Below are 25,131 nucleotides of genomic sequence, written 5' to 3'. Positions count from 1 at the left end.
GCTGCAAATTGATCATTCTGAACTAATTTGTTACTTTTTCCTCTCAACGTAAAAACCTTGAGGGTGTTTGCATTGAATGCACACACATATTATCAGTTGGATTACCATATTAACCCTTTCCTTGACTGTGGTGCTCTAGCATTTTTTTGGTTTTCGGTCAAATGCAAGTGGACTAATAGGGTTCTGTTGCTTTAAAAGTGGATCAGCTATTTTATTTAGCTGGCTTTGTAGGGAGGCCACATCTTATGTCTTAAGTCAATCACTGTATATTGTGTATTGCTTCATACATTAAAGCTATAGGGTGATGCAAACAGCAGATTCGATTGCACTGTCCATTAAATGTTTTTAATAGTGAAACTGCATTAGAGATGTTTTTTTTTTTACAGTAATAAATACATCACTTATTGAAGCTTTTTCCCAGTAGAGGCCAAACTGCATTAGTACATTGACCATTAAGATACAGGAAACACACATACATACAATGTATATTGTGTTGGCTATAAGAAACAAGCAATTATGAATTAGTTTTCTTGTAGTAAACAGCATTAATTTGCAGCAAGGTGTTCTATTCAGGTCGAAACAGAGAGCGTTGCAGAATAGGGAGAGGACTGTTTATCCCGAAGCTCTTTTCCGCTCAGTGCCGGCCGCTCTGATCTATACGACCCCTTTGTAAATAAATCTTCACAAAGTGCAAGCGCGAATTTTATCTGAAATGTGGTATTTAGGAGATTCAGAGTGAATGATGATATGTGACAATCAGTCACAGCAATTAGTGTAACTGTTAAGAGCCCTTTTTGTTTTCTCTCACCCATACAGAATGTCACAAATAAATCCTCGCTTGCATTTGCATATTAATTGGATCGGAGACGTCAAGCATCTTTCATTAAGCAAAATGATCTGCATATTTGGAGACATAAAATAGTTTATTTCGACGTGGGAAAAGAAGTCATTGAAAATTGACCGCACATATGATGTAAACTTTGTTGATGGAGCCTGACAGCTTAACCCCTTAGGTGCCAGACGTAACCGTGGTGATGGCCTATTGTTATTGAGACAAAGATGTAATTGCAACGTGCCGAATTAGGCATTGTAGAAGCCTAAATGAGACATCGCTCGGACTAGTTTCATATTGCGTGCAGGTTTAAATATGCCTTTTCAGTGCTGTTGTTTAAACAGGGTTTAGTCCGTGTTTTTAGCGTCAGGAGAGGTGAATGAAAATAGATCAAGCCAATCAAGCGTTTCAGGTTATCGCAATGCAAGTCGATTAGATGAGTTAATGCGCAGGTTCAGTGCAGAAAGAAAAAAATAACACAATAGAATGGCAAATTATCTGTTTCTTTGTATCGGCCAGAATAGTTTGTTTAACCCTAGCCGATATTCTCTCCCTTTAAATGTGTCAGATGAAAAGCACATATAATGGAGGACTAATTTGAGATGGCAAGCGAAATGGACCTGGAGGGAAAAGAGGGAAAGTGTGTGTGTCCGACATTGCAAAGCTTTTGTTTTCTGCCACTGCCTTCCATTCTAAAGGGAAAATCGACACTGGTTTTGGTTCGATATGATTAAGGAAAAGAGAGAGGACGGTAATGGAAGGGCTGTGTATCGCGGGGTCTACATGGTTAGGGGCTAGACTTGTGAATAATTTGATTAGGTTGCAGGGGAATATATCTGAAGGATTATGTAAATAGCCTTGCCCCCATGCAGAATTCTTTTGAACTCCTCAGAAGTCGCATCTGCCGGGGTCGGCTGCCAGACAGGACGGCCGCCTTCGCGTTGGCTGATTCCTCTGTGTTTCAGCGAAGTGTTTAAAGGTCATATTGAGAACAAACAACGCTGGCCCTGATACAGCTTAAAGGGCCTCCGTCTTAAACGACTCAAATTTATCTTTTGCCGATTAAAAATGAATGATGATTACGAATGCATAAACATTCCCCCGCAAAGATGCCGCTTTAATACGTTTATTGTCCTAGAATAATTAGTCTTCATCATCATCTTAGCGCACTTCCAGCTATAATACTCGCTTTAATGCAATGCGTGTATATTCAGAAGCATTTTCCACTCTCTCGTTTCACCTCTTTGATTATGAGATTTTTCCCTTGGCCTTATTTGGTGCATTTCTGGGTGGGGATGTGTTTGTATGGAGCACTATGGCAACCAAAGTCAAGGTGACCAAGACCATGTTGAACACATTAGATTAGCAGAACACAGAAGCAGAGACAATGCAGCTTGCACAAAATGCAATTTATCTGGTGCCTGATTGTGGGCCTTTCAGAAAGCAGCCTTGCTCTCCTGCCTGCCGGTGGATTTATTGCAGAGTAAGTCTTACCCCGTCTCCTGTTGTGCCTGTGGCTGTGTGCTGCTTGGTTTGCTGAATGACTAGCTGGAAGAACATTTTGGCCAGTTAAGGATTAAAGAGAATTTGTGTTGATGATTCTGGGAGAGGAATGTCTGCGAACAGAGAAATTTAGTTCAGACATGTTGTGAGCGCCTGGGATGCATCTTCATCCACTTTTTTTTTCCTTATTAAGAAACTTTCTTGAACTGAAATGCACATTTTTTGCTCTTGTGTTAGACTGTTTATATTGTTGCTAGAGGAGTTACTATGCACAGCAACCGGCCATGTTTATCTTGAGAGGTGGAAAAAAAAAAATGCAGTGTCAAGACTGGTTTGTGACTTAATTTATACATACAGTGATGCTCTTGTGAATGAGGAATGAAGTAGTTTAGCCAGATAAAAAATGTTGAATACATGTTATAAATTTCGCAGGTGTTTAAAGCCACGCACGCAGAAAGCATTTTTGATAAGACCTATATCCTTCTTAGGATTTGATGTATTTGATTCCTGAGAGGCAGAGGCATTTGATTTGTCTGGTTTATGATGATCAGAAAACATTTTTCATATAAGGTTGAATCTTACAGAAACGTGTACAGGTTACATTTCAGTACAAAATCAAAAGGCGAAAAATGAAAACAAATTTGCATAAAGAAAATGAAGTTGACTTTTAGGAACCTTATTATGCTGTAAAATATTTTCATGTTAATTAAACACATGCCCCCCCCCCCCCAATTACCATAATAATTCTGGATGTCTTACTATTTTGTATATACGTATCAAATGGAATGGATCAATACCTTTCATCAAAGTTATACATGCATTTTTGAACAATACCCGTACTTGTCTTATGACAACTTTTTTGATCCACTTCAGATGTTGAGTACTGTGTACGTGTATATGTGTGTGCGTGTGTGTGTTTGTTTAATTCTCTTCAACAAAATCGAATTTCTTATTTTTTGAGGTAAGATGTGGCCTGGTCTTGTTCCTGACAGGTTCTTGTGAGATTCACCCATATATGTTATTGTCACAGGCAGCATCAGGCCCCACGTGAACAATTTCCAAAACAGCTAAATGCCACTAATTTTGGCAGCTGGTTTCGAGCGCAGCTCCTCCCAGGCAGCACGTTAAATATCAGTGATAATTTATGCTCCCCTCTGTGCTGTGGCCGGGGCTGCACTTTGCGTTAAAGCACATGGCTGTTAAGAAGGGAAGTGTTAAAGAATGCTTCGTAGAAACTGCGCTGTGGCTTGCCAATGTTAAAAGTAATCGCTTTGGCAGACGCTATATTTGAAACCTTCAAACGTGTCTAACTTTACATAAAGTAGAAAACCTGAGAACTCTTAAGCTCAGTGTTCTCTGTGTTGCCAAGCGCACCGTCTGTCCCTGTCTTTCAGGGGTGTAATGCACGAGTGTCTTTCCTGTACGTGAGTATGCCCCACTCACTGCCGCATGCATTCTGGGACTGTTTTACGCGCTCTCTCTGTTTAAGGCTGGGGTTAGGGTCTCTCTGTAATGTCGGTGGCTTTGCACCGGCTGTGGAATGTACGGCACAAGTCATTGCTCCGGCAGGAAGGGGGGAGCATACTGAAAAGAGTTTAAAAAACACATTCTGCTTATGGATATCTCAGTTGTTGTGCTTGAGAAAAGCGAGGTCTCTGCTGAAGCGGTCGCAGTGAGTGATTTAAAGGGGACAGCTGGATAACAGCATTTTTATTCTATTTTTATTCTACCTTTTCTGCTAAGAGAGCTCATTTTGCAGTTGCTGTATGCCGTTTGGATTATTAGTGTGCACTGGGTGTGAGATTTAAATAGGAGGGGGGAAATCTGAGGGGACTGGAAAAAAATGGAAAAAGCAGGAAATTGCAACCAGGAGACAGGGCTACATTTATCGGCTTCCTTTTCAAAATCTCAAGGAAAAATGGAAAGGAAAACAAAAATTTTCAATAAGGGTCAGGGAACATTTCTTCTGATTGGAAAAGAACGGAACTAACCTTTGGAGGAAGAAAAGAACTGATAGAGAGGTTGGTAATGGGTGCTGTATGTTTTGTATAGGCCTCAGTATTTGCTGTTCTCAATGCACTGTAAATATGTCAAACTTTTCAACTTTAAGGCCAAATTTAATTGCAGTGTTGAAGTAGTTTAACCAGAAATTGCTAAACTTAATGAGAGATGGCTACAGGTTTGATTGAGCATCCCGAACTTCCCACATAGAAACCAATGGTGTGGATTTGGAGGCGGGGCTATCAGTTCAGTTGACCAATGACAGTCATAGAAAGGGAAATAAGCAATTAATTTAGTTTTTCCATTTGATCACACTGAAGGCACAAATTACATCACCTTTAAAATGTAAATTCGTATACTTTAGACATTCAATTGATCAAAAGTGACATTACATTTTTTATTTCAAATAAATGCTACATTTCTGTTCGGCAAAGAACACTAATAAATGTATCACAGTTCCCGCCAAAATATTACGCTGCATAACTTTTTTCAACATTAATAATAATAAGAATTGTTTCTTGAGCACCAAATCAGCCTATTAGAATGATCATGTGACATTGAAGACTGAAGAAATGGCTGCTGAAAATTCAGTTTCGCCACCTTAGGAATAAATGACATTTTCAAATATGTTTAAATAGAAAACACTTATTTTAAATGGTAATACTATTTCACAATATTACTGTTTAATGCATTTTTTGATCAAATAAGTGCAGCTTTGGTGAGCATAAGAGACTTATAACATTAATTGTAGTGTATATATGTATACTTTTGTCCTAGCTGAGATCTCTCTCCATAGTCAGTCACCACATGCGAGCATGTCTGTATATACAGTAATAACAAGTAATCCTTGTCAGAAGTCACCTGCATAGTTGTTCATGCTTTGCAGCCATATGTGTTTGTGTGTGTGTGAGGGAAGATATAGAGGTATTATTACCCCCGAGAGGTGAAAGGTCAAGCATTAAGCAAACTGCCTGCTTAGAGCTGTGCACTAGAGATCTCACTCCTCTGGCCCTGAAAATACTCTAGTGACTTGTCTAAATAATCAGGCAGTCCTCTAGCATAGATAACAGTACTGATAAATAAACACCAGAGGCTGAAGCTAAACACAGACAGCGCTAGAAGAACGCGCGGCCGTGCAGTTCTTCAAAGCGTGGGGATTTGTAGCGTGTCAAGTGCTCGGACCTGTCTAAGGGGTTAATTTGTTTCTCTGGTTAGTGCTGCATGGGACTACCTTTGGTCCAGAGTGCTTTTCGCCTATTATGTTTTTTGACCTTCTAAAAAGGAACAGTCAGTTTTGACCTCATTCATGAAAAAGGGGGAAAAAAACAATGGACTGGGTGGGTGAAGGAAGTCACATCATATCAAAATGAGATTAGAAACTAAAGAAAGAGCATAAAAAATCCACCCTTGATAAATAAAACCCTAGTAAACCTTTTGACATTGAAATAAATTGATTTAAAAAAGCATTAAAGAATTTGTCCTCTGCGAGATACATTTTACACTGCCAAAAAAATCATTTCCATTAGATATATATCTAAACATCCTTAAAACAATAAAGTTACGTTCACTACTGGGTTCAATATCAGCATTTTAACACTATGTGCTGCTTTGTTGCCGGAAAATATACTGGGATCTGTGGGAGGGCCGAAAGAAAGAGGGGGAAAAAAGACAGAGTCAAAGAGAGCACATTATCACACATAGTCAAAAGATCTTAAAATGCTTTGGGTCCCATATTAGGTAATGCATCTCCAGCAGAAAGCATGTTAATGAGAAATATATTGACACGCTGGTGTTACTGTGGACCTGTAGCAAGAACAGAGTAACAGAGTCTGCTTACGGCTGATACACTGTGTGCTAAAGCCTGGACATGAGATGGACTGAAAACAGAAGCTGTTTTAGAAGACTTTAGTTTGAGAGAGAAAAGTTCAACTTTAGCTTTAAAGTCCTTTAAACCCATATGAAATAAACACCACAAACGATATATTTAATATCTCAGTGGTTTCTATTAGGCAGATTTCACAGATTTGTATCCTGCTGTAATCTCCTGTTGTAACTCCTCTAGACTTTCGGATAACATCTCAAAAATGTAAGCAATGTTGCTCAAAAAGTCATTCCCAAAGTCATTTATAGACCCCAAAGTCATTTATTCAGTGTGTTTGGTATTTTGCTGGCACACAGACAGGGGCTCTCATGGCCGCACTTGTGGAGAGATAGCTGTCTGTTTCGTAATGCAACTTACTTGAATTTTGTTCTATTTTTGTCAAGATTTGCTCTCCTAAATGGTGGAAAGGGAGGCAGGAGCGCTGGGTGCGTCACAGCTTCTGTTTTAGGAAAAGTGACACTCTGCCTTTACAGACTCTTCAGAGCGCTGAGATAAGGAATTTAGGGGCTTTATCTGAAATGCCACAGTTTAATTTAAAGGGGTGAGGCACTTAGGATCTGGCACCGGCCTTTCAGTCTAGTGATAAATTTGCAAGAAAGTGGAAAAGATTGGAGCCCGGGGAGCAGATTAGTGGGATACAAATATAGAAGTGACATTGTAGCGGGTATTAGTCAGGTGCTCATCTGAGCGAGTGGCCGGCCTCTGATAGGCTGGAGTGTATGGCTTCTGAACGATTGATCGGTGTGCCAGATTTATTGGACCAGTGAAGCATCGGTCGTTTGTGTTTCCCTTAACTACTGCCTGCCACCTCTCCGTTTCCTCCTTCTCCCGTCATTTTTTTTCCTCCCTGATTCTCTCTCGCTCTGCAACAGTTGGTGTGTGTTCGTCTTGGCTGTTCTCCATGGCCTGTTTGATGTGGTTTCCAGAAGTCCTGATCTGCAGTCCCTGGCCACACTTTTTGTCATCGCTAGACCTGCTGTCTTTTTAGCCTCCATTGACTCCTTTTAACCTCCTCCTGTCTCCCTCACATTTAAACAGCTGTTTGCCTCCCCATTCGCTCGCTGGAGATGATAACGCACCCATTTTCCTCAGAAGTCGCCTCTCGATGTTTCATTCTGGCGGACTGTGTTGATTTCAGTCGTTGTTTATGCGAGGAACACTTCAGTGGAAAAACCATCCACCCACAATCCCTTCACTGACTCTCTGATGCATATTGCACACAAAAAGCACACTGAAAATCACTGGTTCCAATCTGATTGGTTGTCTTTATCCGACTTCCAGGTGTACTTTGCTGATGTACTGTAGGCCAGATTAGTGGCATCAAAACTTTGAAAAATAAAGTTTTATTTTGAGGCACTAAAAAGTTAACTATGAATAAGATACACTAATGTTTATATGTAGGGGGTCAGTAAAGTTTTACGAAATATTTTTGAAATAAATGTCTTATACAATTTTTTTTTTTTTTTTTTTTTTTACCCATGCCATTGTACTATTTTGGGATAGTCCATTTCAGATGACCACGCCCAACTGTAAAAAAAATGAACCCTTATAACCCTTAAAAATGAACCCTTATAATTAACCCATTAACCCTTCCTCCCTAATAAATAGTTCTTGGTTTGAATTTGAAATCTTGACTTGAAGAGTTTATTTAGGACCACTAAATATCTGGCTATGAGAAACAATAGCCCCTTTAATGTGAGGTATGCGGTGGCCATCTTGGAAATCCCCTTTGCAGCTTTTTTCTATGTAGGCAATATATTAATGAATTTCTCTCCCTTACTGTCTCTGGCAAGACAAGGCGAGGCAATAAGTGTTTAAAGCTTTTTTGTTGATGTTTTGGTGCTCAACCTTTCCACGGTCAACTAAACTGATGGCTTTCTGCTACCGGATTGATTTTTGTTGTCAGTAGATATGGCTGTGCTCTGAAAATATGCGTAAGCTCAGCCAAATCTCTCACCAACGTCAACCGCTGCTGATTCTCAAAGTGCCACCGAGGGTTGTGTTACTTGTGGGCATTTTATCAAGCCTCCTCAGACATGCAACTCAGCACTACATTCCTCTCTGAAGAGCATGCAATATTTTCCATCCAGAGAGAGAGAAAGAGAGGGTACAGAGGGAAACAAATGGCCATAGACAGGCAGTGTTGATTCAGAGGGACGTTCGGAGAAGAGCCACTGACCCTACATGGGCACCTTTCCTGTATATACCAGCACGTATAAGGTAAACCGATAGCCGGTTGAAATATCTCCCACTTACATATAAGAGACAAAAGTGCAGACGGGACAGACATGGATTTTCTCACAAAGCTGACGAGGTTGTGCTTTGGAAATAAATAGTCTATGCCAGGCACATTCAGTAGGTGTTGAGTAGACACCCTTCCTAAGGCCTATGTGTTTGTGAAGCAGGAATCATTGTAAACAGAAGGTTTGGTTCTTTATGGCTGTTCACACATACAGTGCACTGTTTGGAGTTCTAATATATGCTTCTGTTCACACTCAGTTCAGTTATGAACAAGAGTGACAACTGGATTCTATAACTCAAAAACTTCCTGAAATTAGGAATTTGGGATTGGAATTATAAAGAATTTTACAATTCCGGTCTCTTAACAGTTCCATTGACAATTCATTTAGTACTTTCAAGGAATAAATATTTGGGGGGAAAGAAAAAAAAATTTGTCGACAAAGGATGAGATGATTTTAAGAATTAATAATTGTATTTATCCAGACTTTTTAATGACTTTTCACAATAGTTTTAGAGGTTGCGTAAATGCAATCCATCAAATGGCCATAACTACATTGAAAATATAGTAGGCTATTGTTAAAAAAAACATATAGTTGCAAAAGAGGTCTGCCCTTTCGGCTCTTTGCCTTCATCAGTGTCAGTAACTATATTGAAACAATTCTAAAAATTCAATAAATAAATATTAACGTCAATAGTCACTGTCTTTCCGACAGCGATTCATCAGTTTTGATGGATGAACTTGTGTCTCATTCTGGGTAGTTCATTAAATAAGGTTGTGTCACTTTACAGGGTTATTGAAATATCTTTGATATTTACTTTGGTTATAGTTTAGTTTACTTAGAAAGGGAGTTTGATTTTGTTATTCTTTCTGTTGTATGAACAGGACCATTTTTGGGTCACACCTGTTAGTAAATACAGTTGTCAATCCCAAACACTGACTGTGTGAACATTACCAAAAATACCCTGGGAGATGAACATGGTGAAAGGTGAAATGGATGAAAGGTGCACATCTAAGATGGTTTTCTGGTCTGAGTTGGTCTAGCTGATGTTCCAAATGGCATACCCTCAAAACTTTTCTAAAACCAGCAAACTAGATCCACCTGACAAAGCTGGGATATTTGGCTGGTTTAAGCTGTTTGTTGCATTCAGAGCTGGGCCGAGAGCCGTGGGAATGGAGCCGCACCGGTCTCGAGTTCCACGGAGGAGCTCCGGAAGGATAAAAGGACAACAGAGCACCAGGCCTGGACTTATTGTTGTTGTTTTGCGGCATTCGTCCATGAGGGGCTGCTGCTTTACTTTTGCTTTGTTCTTTATGTTACGTTTTACGTTGAACGTAAAGTTTTAAGTTTTTCCGGTTCCCGCCTCATTCTTTCCTGAGCCTTTTAACTTTGCTTCACTGTTTGTTTGTTTTTTAGGTTTTTTTTTTTAAGCAAGGATGATCTGAACTGGTTTAAGCAGTGATGGGGAATAGGAAGTGATATGTAGGGTCCCTTTCCTGCCTGGAGGGGAAGACCCAAGAGTAGGATCTCGCTTTCAGGGTCAAGCTAACATGTACAGGGAGCAGACACTGCTGTCAGATCTCCCTCACCTCTTCCTGTCAGCCAGCGGCTACACGCGGTCAGGCTGCCGTGTGTGTTGGATGCTGTTTGCTGTTCTCGCACACAGATTTGCTTCCATGTGCTGAAGTGCACAATTCATATGTATCTTTTCTTTCTCTTACGTTCACTCACAGACAAACGCTCTCGGACAGGGGCACTGGGAACTCTATTTATAGAATATTGTATCACTCTTACTGTTTATGCAGTATGTAGCAAAGGGTCGAAGTTTAGCTGGTTTGCATGAGCCAGTAAGTCACTATATAAGAAGTATACTATATATATATATATATATTTTTTTTTTTTTCAATACATTTTTATAGAAATTTATTTTCCAAGACTGGACTTCCAAATCATGTGACTTTTACCTTTTAGTATTATATTTTTGTGTTTTAGTTTTTAGTTTTTAGTTTAAGCCCCGGAAAACACCTTTTAAAATATATTTTTTTTTAAAGAAAGAGACTCAAACAGTAGTGTAACTACACATGAGTGTGGAGATTTTAATTGATTTCAGTAGTATTTCAGGATATCCTGCAGTGGCACCCACACTTTTGGCCCTGATATCACTGGCAGCAACATCTGCAGAGAGAGAGACACCTCTGGATCCAGAGTCAGGCCTGTCCTCATTAGTCATATGGACCATAAGTCATATGATGCCAGCTTACTCACTGCCAGCTCATATTAACTAATGCAGGCTCTGAAAATATTTGCTTAGTTTATCACAATATTTGGCAAGATGAGATTATATGCACCCTAAAAGGCTCAATTTAGATAAGTGAAAGTGGCATTTTCCTCTCTTTCGAGTCTTTTCTGCATCTTGCTGTATGTGCAGACATGCAAACAACTAAACAGCCTGAAAAAGTATCTTAGAATTAGACTTTATTTTTAACTCTGGCCAGCAGGGAGGCATTTAACCCTGATTACGTTATAGGGCAACTCTGCTTATTGGAGCCTGGGATTTTGCAAATTTATTTAAACAAATAAGGCCTTATAAACAAATAACAGTCAGCAGCATTGATGCACTATCTAATTGATTAACAAGACGCACATCTGATATGATTATGGAGCCAGATAGAGAGAATTAACACATTAAGTAGCATAATGTCTTTATTTTTTATTATTTATCAATTAAAAAGGTACAGTATTTTTGATTTATATGCTTTGATTAAAAATAGATGTGTAAAAAAGATGCAAGGACTTGAGGTGTTATTGGCTCTTTTCATAGCGATCTGAGCGCCGTCACAGTTTAGCTCCCCTTGAACTGGGCTAATACTTGTCTATTCCGATTAGGATAAGTATGTGTCGCACTGACTCAGGCAGAGCCAGGAAGGGCTTATAATCTAATAAATCTAGATAAAAAACACAGAGATTGGTTTACTGAGGAGAAGGATTTAGCGCTGACCATCTCGGAGTGACACAGGGATTAGCCAGGCTTTCTGTGCTGCTCTCTACAGGCAGGGGGCGTGGAGAGAGACACAGTGAGATGACCAGGGCTTTATATTGCAGAATAGACAGTGAGTTTAACTGCTAGTGACAAGGTCAGGGTAAGGCTTGTACAAAAAGGCTTTGTTCCATAGGCAGATTAAAAGGCTCTTCCCCAGTTTTTATACTTTTGGATCTTGTAGGACATGTTATGTGTTAATCCAGACAGGAGAGCGCTGCTGGCGGGGAGTGTAGAGAGGATTGTGGGGAATAGATGATTTTTGACTGTATAAATTAATTATGAATCAACTTTTTGGAATATGTACCATGTGTAGAATGGAGGTTTCGGTGAAGTGTTCTGGATGAACTTTGTTTGATATTCTTGTTGAATGATGCATGTATTTCCTTTCCTTCCTCTGACTGTTTTTATGTGAACGCTTCCATATTTGTGTCTGTTGGCTATGAGTAGCCGTGGCAACAGGCCAGGCCGGGGCACGTTACAGGACTCCTTTTTAACTTGAGTTTGACTAAACTGTTTGTTTTGATAATTTATTATTTGAAATGATAGTTCAAATAATATATTATTGTATGGTGTCCTGTCTCATATAACCATGGAGGTGAATTGTACTTTATATACACACACACACACGTAGCTTTTAGCTTTTGTGACTATTTTATGACTTTATGTGTCATAATTGAGACTCTTTAATTGCAACTTTGTATCTCACAGTTTGCATTTGTGGTTTTTGATCACATAATGTTTGTTTTCTTTAAACTTTATCTTACAGTTGCATGTTTTTTAACTTATATGAGAGACATCGCAATGACTTAAACAGTAGTTAAAAGAACCAATTGCCTTTTGGATTGAGCTATTAGCTAATAACATTTACTCATGCCTGTGCAACCGCATTAGCTTGAAAAAATGCACTTTTTAATATGATTTAAGCTAAAGAAGAGAAATGTATGTCATTGTTGATTTGATATGTTCCTGTAAATAGGTTTTGTACGGTCATGACTAGAAAACAGCTTCCCAGGGACATTGCCAAGATTCAGAGTGAGACTTTGATACTTCTCACTTTATCTCGATAACCTTTTCTATTATCTGACATATTTGTTGGATAAATTATTTTATGGGTGACAAATACATGTATGAATAGGGTATTTCTAAAATGGATCCGATTGTTGTCAGTATCAAGTCCAAGAGTCCTGTTGAATCAGCCATCAAAACATAGATAAAAATACGAAATACTCAGTCCACCTTTAAACCACTGAAAAACGCTGTTCTGGTGCTTTAAACTGTGACCTGACATTCTGATGTTTGTATTTATTAACAATTCAAAGAGTTGCTCACTATCTTAAGCGGAAGACTTTCAAAGGCAAAAGAGCACAGCCCCACCAAAACGCTTATCCTCTTTCCTTGTGAGACAGTTAGCAATATCATCTGGCAATTAAGAAGAAAACGAGAGAGAAATGGAAAAGCCAATTACCTCTCAGAGTTCGCTAAAGGCCATTTAAACAGTGTGCCCATGACATAATAATGTTTATTGTAAATATTATAGTCAGAGTCGGAGTGAGCCTGGCGTGAGAGGGAGTGAAAAAAAATGGCATCAGTCTGAGACAGAGAATAATTTATTAAGATCTGAGATGCGCCAATTATGTGGAAAGGACCAAAAAAAAAATCAAACTCTCCAGGAACCGCATACATGATTGCAATCTTGATTAAATCCCCCTGGATCTAATGAGTTGATTTTCTGCTGTTAATATTGCATTGGCTGATGATGGATTCGTTAAGATAATGGAACGGAGCTAAAATATAAATGACTCCCTGTCAAGGAGCAGATTTTTGTCATTTTGCGCCTGACACCTCCACCGTGGGGATTTGCTAAGGCTCTTTTTTGAGCCCAGATTGGCCAGATCTGGAATACTAATTTTCTCCTGCCAAGACTCATGATGCCAAAGCATACCCCCTCCCACACGCTTGGTAAATATCCCCTTTTTCATCCGAATAAAGGCAGCTAGGATGAAACATTACATGTGCAAATCTGTTCCATACCAGCTAATAAAGACCATTTACTATCCAATGTTTTCAAGGTAAACATTTTTATTCCCCCCCCCCACCTTTTGTTGTTTTTCATATCGTAATGATCCACAAAATAAATGTGTGAGCGGATGAAAGCCATTGGGTGCTGATGAACTGGTTGTATTGACTTGTTTCTGGAGATGAATAAATGTTGCAGCCCGACTCAGACCTGGGCTGCTGGATCCGCCTCACTTCATATTAAATGGCCTGTCACTTAGGCCAACAAGATACATGAAATGTTCTCCATGTAGCATATTGATCTCTCGCTTTTCTCGCCTCAAACAAGCAGGTTATACAGATGTGTAGATGAAAGTTAATGCAAAAAGCATTTCTCTGACCATCACTGGGAATTAGTGGGGATTATGTGCTGGCATTGATAGCGGTAACGCAGAGATTATGAATCAGAGTGAAGGTGGGTAGTTATGGTAACATGGCTAATCAAATGTGCCAGCGAGGTTCTCGATGGAAATGAAAAAAGTTCAGTAACGGGATGATGTATGAACTCTCAGGGCGTAAGTATAACAAATTGCTCTCGGTGAGATTAAGAAGCGCATTAAGTCAACATGGAATGCAGTTCGGAACCCCTTTTCCCACTCACGTATTTCTTAGTGAAACTATTTTATCTATTAATTGCGTGTGGTTGGAGGGCAAGGGATTTGAGTCCGTCAGCCCCTGCTGGTATATGCATGAACTTCACCATCTGCTTCGAAAAACATCTTTTGACTGGGCTGCAATTTCTGCTTAAATTATTTAATTAAATTATTTATTTATTTTACAAATGCATTATATTAAATATTGATATTAAAATTATATTTAAGTTATTTGATATAAATGATTATATAAAAAGTATATTATATATATATATTTATTTATTTTTACCAAACTCCCAGATTCTATTTTTCTGAAAATAATGCAATGTAATAAATTATGATCAATAAAGTCCAGGAGCATGTTTTTAGAAAATTAACGGGGTCAGTTATGATTTCATGTCAGCTGCGAGATGAGCTCACTTCCCAAACCTCTTTGGGATCTCCTGATCGTCTTAATCGCAATTGTGGTCGGTTTTCATGCTCTCGCTGACCTCGACTCCCCCTCCCGACCCCCTTCTCTTTTTTTCATATTACCGGGGAAACAGTGTGATAGAAGCTCACCCCCGGCCCTTTCTTCCATGTGTCACTTTTTTGTCTCGTTACATGGTTTTGCTAAAAAGTTCTTTAATCAATCAAGTACGAGGCAGAAAATAGGCTTTGTCACGGCCGGGCCCGGGGTCGTGTGATGCTCGCTTTGCTCAGTGACAGCTCCTCAAAAGGCCCAGAAAGGAATATTTTGCGGGGAAAATAGTGGTTTCCATGGTGCCGGCACTTGTTGCACATCGCTCACCATTCTTTGCTCCCACGTGAGCGCCGGATTTCAAAGAGATGGACGACAAAAATTAGGGCAGGAGGGCAGGGTGGGGTGCAGAGGTAGCTGCCCCTCGGCCCAGTGTCCTCCTCTCCAGCAGGCAGTGGAGAATAGCGCCGAGGAGTGACAGCAAAAAGGGGGGCCTTCTCGCCTCTGTCAGCTCCGCATAAGCAGCGCTATTAAGTAAATGTTCGATTTTTCATTGTGCCACAGCCGTTGAATAGAGACTCAGAGGGGAGTACGTAAAGAATGAAAAGGTCTGAGCCAGGGAGGAAAGGCTGCTCGCTTTAATGGCTCCCAAAGTATGTCATCTGAATCATGTAATTAGCGATTAGCTTTTATTTGGGCCGAGCCTGCGTCCACCAGAAAGGGTTACCGAGTTTCTAATTTTATAAGTTACAAACACAGCCAGGAAATGGAAACAATGGATCGGCCGTAAATCCTAACTAAGAGGACACAGGATTGTTATCTCAAGCTGTTTTGTATGCTACTTTGAATGTGTCTGTTCCTGTTTTTAATTATTAAACCTACAGGTCCTCTGTGGATTTGCTGGGAGCAGCTAACTTCGCTTTCAGGATAGGAAGCTGTCATGTAAGAGTTTTGTCATGCACACAGGCTCTAGGGGTTTAAAGAAAATCAAGTTCTATGGAAGAAAAAAAAAACCTTTAATGAATGTTTTCTTTAAGGTGTGAGAAGCACATAAATAGAACTTGCTCTCCTGGTTTGTGCTTGGAAGTATATTTCGTGCCTGATTTGACCTGAGCACGCTCTTATTGCCAGACTGCTTTCACCTTTCAAAGCTTTTCTGTTTGTGAAATGACTTAATAAGGTCAAGTTTTTTTGTGTGTTCGTGTCAGGGCTACTTTAAAACAATTTGCAATAATTTCCATAGAATCATCACCAGGCAAATAACAAACAAGGTTACTGCTTCCCTTCAGCTCTTCATGTCATGTACATGACCGTTTTTGTGTTTCTAGTGCTGAGAGAAGTGCGGCGCTCATCTCTTTCTGTTGGTTTAACAGGTGTCGCGCCTCTTGTGCGGGTTTGTTAAAAAGTACACTGCTCTCTTGATTGAGTTACTTAACTAATAAGACTAACCCACGCCGGATAACTGTGACGACGACCGAAAGGTAGCATCTAAATGTCATGTTTTCATGTCAACTGTCCGCTGCATAATTTCCCCGCCGAACGATGCCTAGTCGAATGTGTCGAGCTAGTTTGTCTTTGAGATCCTCGGCAATCTGCTGTCAGTCTTCAGTAAAGGTTAAGGGGGTGCTGGGATATCTTCCTTGATGGCGTTTTATCATGCGAAGCATGCCCTGTTTCCTGATGAATATATTAAAATTATTACTGTGCAAACAGACTTTCTAATTACTGACCTGCTTGCCATTGTACTCTGCGTTCTTTCTTCATGTTTTTTTCCCCTCTCTCTCTCTCCCTTGCTCGCTCTCTCTCTTTCTTCATGCCTTGTTTATTTATCTGCACCAGTGAATACAGAATAGTCAGAGCAATGTCATTTCCATCCACATGAAAATGATTTTGAAAATGCCAATCTTGCCTATTATACAGTGTAATTACAAGTCTGTTTTTTTTTATCGTATCTTTAACCAATGGGGAGACCCTTGAGAGGGTAAATATCTCATCTATGCTCTGTTTCAAAACCTAGCGAGCTGCCTACGGAGGCGGCATTGTGAGAGGTTGCAAAGGGTAGGTAACTTAATTATGGTGCCTTGTTTTAGCCAAATATTAAGGCAGCATCATGTATCATTTGAAGAAAAGGCAATCTCAGAATGCACTGTAATGAGCTCTGTGGGGAAAAAAAAACATTTAAAATTGCGGACAAGGTGAGAATTTTTTTTATATAAATGAACTTATTTAGTTAAGTAGTGAAAAGTGTCCAATATTTGTGTGCGGAATTGGAGAGAATGATAGGATCAAACATGTATTATATCAAATATTACATAACTGCACCCTAATGCGATATAGGTGTGTCTCTTACTGTATATTTGCAAGAATGAGGAATACCACACTTTTCGTGTGTGAGAAAGAAAAACAAAACTTGGCAAGCATATCAACAGATCATCATAAATCTCAAACATGCACTTGATTAGCCTTTCTATTATGTTTGTGCTCTCATCGCGTTGGTGAAAAATGTGAAATATGGGGAGGTTGAAAAACAGTCACATTCCTTGCCTTTTCAGGCCGGCTTTTGTTCTGTTTCCTTCTCAGCAGGTTTCTTGAGAGAAATGGAAAGTTTTCTTTTCTGTCTATTATAACGTCCACCCTGTCATTGGCATACGTATGACGTGAGCTGGCGTGTGCGCCGCTTTAAACGTGTTATTAAAGTCACCTATTTACCGGCACATTCCGCCCGCGCCACTTCATGCAAAAGGGCAAGCCTGTTGTTTACTCTGCGGCGGAGATGTTGCACAGGGGTTTGATCTGGGGAGTTGATAGGAGCGGCAATTTAAAGAGAGGACACTGCAGCTCCCAACAAAAACAATTAAAGGAAAATGAAAGACAGCCCCTACGGGTTAAAAATAGAAAATTAGCAACATGGATGCTGGAATGCACGGCTCCCCCTCATCCCAAACTTACGGGCCTGCATTGTTATGTACGATCAGATCTGCCAGTTCCTCCTCTAAGCTCCTTGTCACATTTTGACTTAATGAAGTGCAACTTAGAAGGGAATTGGGTTCATCATGCTAGTCGCACGATGCTCCCTTGTTGTAGCAAACAGGGGCGGCGTGGGACCAGAGCGCTACAGCGCGAGTCGTTATCATTCCGGTCAGTCTGTTTAACACAAAATTAAACAAAGAACTAATTAGTGCTTCATGAATTAATAACTGCACTGTTGCCGAGTAGAAGTTAGGTTGCTGAGGGGAGATATAAAATAAGTAGGAAGATCAGGTTAGAATTATTATTACTTTTTCGGTTGCTCATGCTCTCAAGGTTAGAAAACTTTACCAGTTGCCACAGTCTCTAATTTGGGTGTTTGTTTTTCTATGTGTGTGTATATTAACTTTTTCGTCCCATGATAGCTGAATTGTTGGCTGGGCTTAAAGACCCCATGACATTGCTTGATTGCACGTTAACATATCCATATTGAAACAGGAAGTTTGGGCGGGACTTATCAATGTCATTCCAATAGTTACGTCACTCAACAACAAATCACGATATGCTACTTATTAGTTGGTTGCAGATGGTATTCGGGGGCGGAGTTTTCTTATTTAAAAGCATTTGATTGGACGTAAATCTGTTAGGTGCAGGATTGGGTTCTATTTTGGGTCTGTTTTCTCGAAAGAGAAAGACTGTAAATTTTAATTTTGTATATTTGGTAAAGGTTAATTTTGTCAATTTTTTGGAGTACACTAGCATACAGATGGACAAAAACACTATGTGACGAAAAAGCTCAATATACTGTATTAAATTGATGTTTCACGTAAAAAAATGCCAGATTAACAGATTAGGCTTGTTTCAGTATTAAAATACTTTATCGTACCCTTTTGTAATATGCGGAGACAACTATAAATAGGTTGATTTCTGCAACAACAACAACAAGTTTACTCAAGCTATAAAAACATTGCTTTGTTTGGTTGAGCATCCCAACCAGCCAACATGGCAACACTGGTTCAACCAATCACGTGAGTTTGAGGCAGAGCTATCGGTATGTTTGACCAATGGCAGACAGGGAAAGTGTTTCGGAAGCCTGTTTGAGACAATAATTATTTAATTAAAGCTAATTTAACAGTTCCAATTGGTGTCGCTAGTGGCACAAAAATGACACATCACTTTTAAACAAACATTAAAGTGATACAGTTATGTTACACAGTTCAAATTCATTACACTTCATTGTCTGAAGTTGGAATAACTAAGAATTACTCTGCTGTGTGCTCATCTCATGGCGTTAAACAATGCTTATCTCTTTCTCATCCATGCTCAGTTAGGCTCTGCTGTTCAAACCACATATATCACCAGACATCTCATCATGGATGTTTGCTTACAGAGAAATCAGAAGCAAGTGGTCACAGTTGGCTTGGCTTTACTGCCCACTGTAATATGAGTGTTGTGCTGGCCTTGGTTAATGCACGCCGGCCAAGGTCATAGTGGCTAATAAAATCCTCCCTCAATCAGATTTTAGGATTACTGATTCTAAGTAAATTATCATCGGCAAGCCGCGTTCGAATATTTGTGAAAAACTGGCTAACTGATGGCACACCTGCTCTCCTGGGCTGAGATGAGTAATGTAATGGGGGTTTCTAGTGGGTTTCTGTCACCTGTCAGTCCCCACCAACTGCGACACCATACAGTAGCATTCTGTGTGTACGCAAAGGGTCACGACGGGGGCCGTTTGAGAGCCCTTTGTTCAGTCAGCACTGAGTTTCTACACCCAGAATGCTAAGGGGGACAACATATCTTCACATTTAGACAACTCAGCCAATATACGCTCAGTGTGGATATGGGGGTATTAATGTAATGCCTGATAAATAGATGTTTGGATTCTGTTTACTCTAAAGTGTTTTTTTCTCTCTGTCTTGCAGATGAAGTAAGCCTGTGTGGGGAGTGACTTTTTCCATCAGAGAGAGAGAAAGAGAGAGAGAGAGAGAGAGAGAGGGGTAAGGGAAGCATGCATGAAGGTTCATGTTTAAACGTGTTAACAAAAAACACGCCATTTTTAACACATACAGATGATTTCCATGTTTATATTTATACTAGGATTTATAGGAGCAGTTGTTTTTTTCTACAGGTTAAAAGGGATATTTTAGGCAAAAATTAAAACATTTTATGCATTCTGTCACATAAACGTTACTGCTGAAAAGGAGTATTGGAACCGTTTCAGATACTATTACAGTATTGATATGTATAATATCGATATTTTTGACAACATTGATATATATACATTTTGGAATATAGTGTACAGAGTTCTATGGACCACTATTATTATACTTGATTTATTTTTGTCCTTTCAAACTGATGTTTCAGTGATCCAGTTTCAGAGGTTATAAAATCACTGGAAAGAAAGATTATCACTAATAATAATAATAATAAATGTAGTGTATGAATAATATAATATTCACTAATATGTTTATTCAGCTATATTTATATTGTACTTTGCATCCTTTGGAAACTTGAAAGCTCCCCATTCACATCCACAGCCAGTGCATTCCTCTACACGGCTCCTTTTTATTTGACAGAATAAAGGAAGTCATACAGCTAATGATTAGATGATGGCAAAATGTTTATTTTTCTTCTTTGGGTTTCAAGGCGATGCTGTACTTTATCTAACTAACTTACTCCAAATTTGCAGTGTTTGTTAAATGTGAATGCAGCTTAGCATGCGGTTTTCCATTATCATCATATTTACTGCTTGACAGCTGCCATCTCAATAAACATAAGATGCCACGCATGATTAATACAGCTCATGGAAGTTTACGGACAAAGTTAAGAGCATAAGAATTTGCTCCCCTGCATGAATGACACTGTTTTCCATGGCTTTGCCCGTGGCTCCTGAGTCAGCAGCAATCTCAGCGGAGAGGAGTGATGTTGTGCGTTGTCTTGTGTCAGTCTCGGGGTCATCGTCATGTCCAGGGGGTTCTGGCCTGACCATGATACGCTGCTCAGAGAAACCAACACCCCTTTGTCCTGCCAGTGTCTTTCAGTGCAGGGCGAAATACACACTTGCAGCATAAATCACGGGCAAACTATGTCTAAACAATGTCTCTGCAGCCACCGGCAGTCATGCATGGCTGGGCAGGGAATGGAGAGAGAACAACACAGATCATGCTCTTTGTGTCAGGCGATATGTGGATGAGATGCTCTCCGATTCAGACATCTTTGTTCTTCAGAGCCTTTTTAAATCTCATTTTTCTCCTTAGATAACAGTGTTTTGGCTTTGCTGTCGGGTAGGGGTGGGCGGTAAGAAACACAGTAAAGGTGTATATCGCAATTTTTATTATTTAACAATTTAATAAATGAAAATAAAATAAAATTAAACCACAAAGTGTTTTATGTATCACATAACCATAATTAGATTTGTTTTAAGTTGTTGATGGACGCAAACCAAGTTATACAATTATTTTTAGTTATATTGGTTATACAAATATTTTTTTTTTAAATCTTCTGTTAAAAAAGAGGTTCATATATGCAACAATTACAATGAAACACTTTAAACAGTAATGCATTAAAGCCATGTTTGAAGCGATATACTAGTTATACTAGTGAGTCAACATTAAATTTTTGTTATAATCAACAAGCTGCCTACACTGGAAACTCCTGCATCATTTTGCGCCGTAGATTTAAACAGTCAATGAAAACCTCTATCGATTGACGCATTACTTCCTTTGCATGGTATATACTGTCATACCCAGGCCTGCTTAAGTTAAAGCGATGTTTTTCTGCGTCTCGGCCTAATAAGCCAGATGCTTTAGGAGTCCCTCTTCGCGTTCAGACCTAGGACAGTGTGCCAAGCCAGGCAGCCCCAGCATCATGACCCAATTCTCTCCTCATTGCAAACTGAATGGCTGGAGTATAGTTAGCTTAATTGGGTTTTGATATATTTAATTCGGCTAATCAGCCAAACTGGCTCCAACATGGGGCCTTGCATGCCTTTTCCCTTCCCGAAAAGCTCCCAGAGACCAGGCGGTTGCAGCGCAGAAGCCTCCCAGAATGGATTCCCTCTCAAACAGTGGGAAGAAAATTAAACTGCCAAATTTGTTTTTGTTGGTTCAGGCCTTCTGCAGGGAGTTGGAAGGCTTTTAATTGCGCTTGCTGTGAAGAATTGGATGAGCTGTTTTTAAAACAACAAAAAGCAGGCTCCCTCTCGCTAGACGCCGAACTGGGCTGTTTTCAGAGATCACTTGGGTCAAATGTAGCGCAAAGACAGTTTGCGGAGACCATTCTCTCTTATTTAAGTAATTACAGACATTGATATATTAAAACCTCTTTTATATGTCTAAAGAGAGCATGTTTCTGCTGAGTTAGCAAGTTGAATTGTCACACTTACTTTTGTTCCTTTGGTATATCAGTCCAAACTGTGATAACAAAAAGCCATCACCTCTTTTGTATGCCGTCCCCTATTTACTTTTTCTCATTTTCCTCTCAATTTTTTTGGCCTTTGAATTTTTTCCAGTGTGTCAAAACAAGAAGAGGCTACATGGAAACGGCAGCCCTGTGTAAATATTTATGATGTAACATCTCCATGTGAATAGACTTTCCCTCTAGCCCATCCATCAAATCCGCCACCTCCTCAAATCGCCCCCTCGACCCCCCTCAACACCCGGCCGCCACTTAGGCCGCAGGAAGCCAAGACAGGAGCATTGCGTTCCCCTCGCGCTCAAAGTAATTGTTTTTCTTTTTAACCGGGGCCTCCGGGCCGCCACATCTTTTGAGACTGTGGTCTCTTGCCTTTCATAAGTCCTGAAACTTCAAAGCCTATTGAGCTTTTTGTCTCATTGGAACGTCCACTGGCCCCCAAAATGGTGCGACAGGGAAATGTGATGTAGGTCAAATTACAGCAGTTGCGCTTATATAAAGCGAAATTTCTTAGCATGTCGGCGGAAGGCCTTGGTTACCTCTCATGCTACGTAGTTCAGTTCAAAGTTAACACACGCCAAATGCAAAATAGGATTTGGTGATTAAATACCATAAGTAACTTATCATTAGTCTGGTAACTTGCTTTAATACATGGCTTTAATCGAAATAGAAGACTGAATCTTTTTTTAATTAAGCCAAAAAAAACATACTAGGATTAAATAAATATAAATGTTGGGTAACACTTTATTTTACAGTCTCCTTGTTACACATGTTACATGTACTTACCATAGTAATAACTGTAAATTACGCATAATTGCATACAACTAACCCTCAACCAAATCCTAATCCTACCCTAACCTTATAGTAAGTACATGTAGTTGCTTAATATTACTCTATACTTAAATGTATAATTACACTGTAACAATGACACCTTAAAATAAAGTGTAACCAAATGTTGTACATAATTCTATAGCCTAGATGCATTTATACATTTAATTTATTTATTAATTGTAATTAGTTATTGAATAATTATCAAATAATTATTCACCAGTACATTTTCTTGATTCACCTGCCATTGCCAGTTAAAGCTAACAAAATTCTTTATTAAAAATAAATTAAAGATATTTTTGTCTTATTTTCTACTATTGTAAATTTTTACATGTGAACATTAATAATTTTTTTATTATATTGAATTAATAATATTATTAATCAGCATTTTTCTCACATTGGGTCTCACTCATGAAACACGAGCAGAACGAATTGTGTGTAAATCGTGTGTAAAGTGGTTTTGGCGTAAATTTTCGGATTCATTAAAATGTTCGTATTTTCCAAATGTTAGTTGGTACGAAAGAAATCTACACCTGCTCCCAGCCACGCATAAATTGTGTGTTTAACATCCGAACGTTTTGCTCATTAATAAGGCTGCATTTTAATTCACCTTAATCGGGTTTATTTGATGGGGTTACATTTTCGAACCATTTTCTTTTAACTTCTGGGACTGTTCGATTAACAGATGAAACTCCATTAACTGCATCTGTAATATGCTGCCAAGCTCCCTTTTTTTTAGGACCTGATACGCCACTATGTACGCTTGAAAATAAAATGTGGCGTTTTGAATGAACTTCTGATAATAAAACTTCAATTTCTGCATCTAAGAAATTTCTCTTTTTCATTCGCTTTTGAGAAGACATGTTGAAATCCTTCGTTTGGTGTCATAATATGATGCCCATATATAGTTGTCAGTTGGATTTAATGTGCGGGATTTATGTTAATTGAGAATGAGAGTGCACGCGCGTCCCATTTACGACTGATTGGAATTCATTAACACACACGCACATTTCACTATCACATCTGACGTTTACGAAGTATTTGTGAATCAGGAGAAGAGTTTTCGGGAAGGTCTCTTTTTCACATATTTACTCGTATATTTACGAATGTTTCATGAATGAGACCTATTATCTGCTTTTTTTTTTTTTTTTTTTACTTTTCACAGTGCATTCTGGGTCTCTTCAAAGGGTACATTCAGTGCTGCTTTAGATTTTGGTGAATATGTATATTATGAGCCAGCATAATTAAAGGAATACTCCACCCAAAAATGAAAATTCTGTAATCATTAACTCACCTTCATGTTCTTCCAAACCTATGACTTTCTATCTTCTATGGAACAAAACAGAAGATATTTTGAAGTAGTAGATGAGACAGAATGACAGAATTTTTATTTTGGGGTAAAATAAAAACTTTGTTACCTATCTTTTGAAACAGCCTTCATGCCGAGAGCACGCTTGCAATGTCGTATAATGTTGCTCTATGCAGCTTGCTAGATTTTGGAACAGAAAAATTCCTGGAAATTTGCCTCTTCACAAATCCTTATGTCAATCAGGGCATTGCAGAAAAGCATAACGAATGCAAACAGATAGTGACAGGGAGCATCATTGTGCATAAAAATTCATCTGTTGCATTTGGGCCTGGCACAAACAGGTGTGGTTTAAGTTTGCTTCTTCCCGGATGTGGTGGATTACAGCCCTGTCCCTTTATGTAATTTCTCTGCTCTGGGTGGGAAATTAGGCAGTGCAGTGTCTCTCAATAGAGCGACGTTCCAGTGCCACTGTGTGCCTTTTTTATCAGAACAGACGGTTGCTAAGATGTAATTATCACCGTCTCTCCCTGATAGACTGTGCTGAAGACTGAAAAGGTAATATGGATTATCACAATAGTTGTACAGCTCAATACTGCTATCTAACTTTATCCATTTATCTGCAATGATGGGAATCCTTTGTGTTGTGCAGCGGTGTAGCATCTATCTAAATAATAAAGGCCATTGCCTCCCTCTTGAAGAGAAGGGATTGTCTTTTTAATTTCAGCGCAGTTTTATTATTGTTAATATTCAAGCTGCGACTGCTCTGTGCAGATGAAATTGAAATATTAAACCCAAAACATGAAAGTTGAAAGCCAGAGAAAGCTTAAGGAAGTGGAATATATAGCCATTTTTGCAATTACTTTTATCCAACAGGTCTCAAGGTGATTTCTAGTGGATCTGTGAAGTCGAGCGCATACATGAAAATACTTTCACCTCTCATTTATTACCAGTATATATCTATTGTTTTATCGTTTATAACCTAACCCACTTCTTTGTGTGATAGGC

The 25,131-nt window shown here is 39.2% G+C and overlaps 1 protein-coding gene across 2 annotated transcripts in view; it reads left to right on the top strand.

The window, feature by feature from the left end:
* Window positions 1–25,131, top strand: part of casz1 (castor zinc finger 1) — a 180,774-nt gene that overhangs the window by 65,267 nt on the left and 90,376 nt on the right. The window contains exon 4 of one of the 2 annotated variants that reach the window (XM_081386277.1): window positions 19,499–19,573. The gene's annotated coding sequence lies outside the window, so the exon portion shown is untranslated. Of the gene's footprint in view, window positions 1–4,170; window positions 4,357–19,498; window positions 19,574–25,131 lie in introns of those variants that run through there. The other variant, XM_081386278.1, reaches the window with a different exon arrangement.

This window comes from Scardinius erythrophthalmus (genome assembly GCF_964197995.2).
Source record: "Scardinius erythrophthalmus genome assembly, chromosome: 15".
Taxonomy (NCBI): Eukaryota; Metazoa; Chordata; class Actinopteri; order Cypriniformes; family Leuciscidae; genus Scardinius; species Scardinius erythrophthalmus.
The sequence above is the reverse complement of the archived record's forward strand: the minus strand, read 5'-3'. Positions and strand labels throughout refer to the sequence as shown.